Below are 2,270 nucleotides of genomic sequence, written 5' to 3'. Positions count from 1 at the left end.
ACACAATTCACGGGCACGCGTTTTACTACTATTTTTTTGACATGCCTTTTCACTTTCGACTTCCTAATGAGCCGCCCAATCAATACAGCTTGGAAGCCCAGACGAGCGAGTGTGAGTTGGCCTTCTCCGCTTCCTCTCTTTAGCTGCCGCTTCTTCTTCCCCTCTCCTCCCCTCCGCTCTGCTTTCCCAGTCTCCCCGTCCGTCCAAGTCTCCAACGATTTGTCCCGCACCAAGGAACTGCCTCCCGTGCCAAGATTGGCCTTCTGATTCTAGGCACATCGGAGCTCTAGCTATCCCTACGGGCGCTCACGTCGGATCCGTTCAACCTTTCTGTGGAAGGAGTCATCGATGCGGCCATCCCCGCTCAGCCGAATCAGCCTGTACGCACACCTGCTCCTGGTCCTCCTCACACTGGCCACCTCGGACGCGCCGCTCTGCTTCGGGTTTCCTCGCGCTGGCGTCCTCAGAAGCACAAGATGCGGCCATCGCCGTCGCGGCCCCGATACCAATGGAACGCTCCGCTGCCTGCCTCCTCACGTTGGGGCCCTTGGTCGCGCCTGATGCGGCCATACTGATCTTGGATTTCTGGTGGTGCTTTGGAGGATTAATCTTCTGTCTTTTTTGTTTGATTTCCATGGTCTGCACAGCACTGATCAAGATCAGTATCAATGGTGAGCTCGAGCCTCCGATCTGTTCTGGATTTCTTGCTTTTTTATTGGCTTGATTACCTATTGTGATGTGATGTATGTATGTTTTGTGGCGCTTGCTCGTAGCTCCAAAGGTGCTTGCTAGGTTGAACTGGTCGAGGATGGCATCAACGCTTCTGCAGTTTAACTTCATGTGTTCATGTTCTTCTTCAGTTACTTTTTTCCTGTGCAGATGAACATGCTGGAACCTGTGCAACCCAATTCTATGTTGTTCTTCGGATAAGTAAGGGTATGAAAAGTGCTTCTTGATGTGCAACCTAATCCTAATTATGAAATTCATGTACAACCATCTGACAGGTTTGGTACGTAAGAGCCCCACCTTTTACAAAACTTTTGATTTTTATTTGCACTACACATCCATTGCATTTGATATCTTACGTCTGTTACATAGCCTATTGGATAATCTTGTTGCAGCCATACAAACCTTCATAAACACTGGGTTTAATTTTCTGAAAATATTATCGGGTTAATTATTTTCCTTTTGCGAGAAAAATACATAGCTTAATTGACTTCACAAAGTAACATATTTTCACTATTTCTATTGTAGGAATCATATGCATGGGTCCTCTGACACTCAGGTGATCTCTTTTTTTGGAGATAAAATAAACATCTAATAAGTTAATGGTTATACCAATACATCACATATATCAGGTTAATATTTTTCTTTTTTGAGCAGTATATCATGTTAATATTAGGCACATACAATAGCTGATTCATGGTATGCTTCCACCCATTAGTTTGTATACATTTTATCTCATCATCTGAGATGGCTTACGAGAATGTCACTTCTTTTTATAGATCTCAGATGATGAGATAAAATGTATACAAACTAATGGGTGGAAGCATACCATGAATCAGCTATTGTATGTGCATAATATTAACATGATATACCGCTCAAAAAAGAAAAATATTAACCTGATATATGTGATGTATTGGTATAACCATTAACTTATTAGATGTTTCTTTTATCCCCCAAAAAAGAGATCACCTGAGTGTCAGAGGACCATGCATATGATTCCTACAATAGAAATAGTGAAAATATGTTACTTTGTGAAGTCAATTAAGCTATGTATTTTTTCTAGTGGAACAATTTAGGAGGAGGGGCTGTTTGTCACTAAATTGCTTCATGTATCTAAAATACAAGTTTTGTAAATCCTTTTTTCCATGAAAAGATAGTTCTATAAGCCAAAGTTTCCCATTTGTTTTATAATGGTTCCGCAGCAACGCGCGGGGTATCTTCTAGTGAAATGAAAGGTGACCCCCACAAATTATTATGAAGAAAAGTGATGGCCAAGCCAAGGATTCTCCATTTTCATTTTGGTGATCCAATAACACATTGAGTCCATATACATGTTGATACTATGAAAAGGGGATGAGGATGATGTGATTTGTTTAGTCCTCTTAGTGCTTAAAGATCAGACTTCAAATGCCCTCAAACGCCTTCACTTTTCTTCATTATATCTACCCATCTTTCACACCATGGAGTTGTCAAGCTCATCTAGTCGGAACCGTCGAGCAGCTCACCAAGATATAGCTACTGGAAACCCTAGCATTTCGGAGTTG

At 41.9% G+C, this 2,270-nt stretch overlaps 1 long non-coding RNA gene across 1 annotated transcript; it reads left to right on the top strand.

Moving 5' to 3' along the window:
* Positions 1 to 1,037, top strand: LOC123160786 (uncharacterized). Its single transcript, XR_006480379.1, has 2 exons — positions 1 to 671; positions 774 to 1,037. It is a non-coding gene; the product is annotated as an uncharacterized lncRNA (long non-coding RNA).
* Positions 1,038 to 2,270: the final 1,233 nt, after the last annotated feature.

The sequence above is a fragment of the Triticum aestivum genome, chromosome 7B (assembly GCF_018294505.1).
Source record: "Triticum aestivum cultivar Chinese Spring chromosome 7B, IWGSC CS RefSeq v2.1, whole genome shotgun sequence".
NCBI classification, from domain to species: Eukaryota; Viridiplantae; Streptophyta; class Magnoliopsida; order Poales; family Poaceae; genus Triticum; species Triticum aestivum.
The sequence above is the reverse complement of the archived record's forward strand: the minus strand, read 5'-3'. Positions and strand labels throughout refer to the sequence as shown.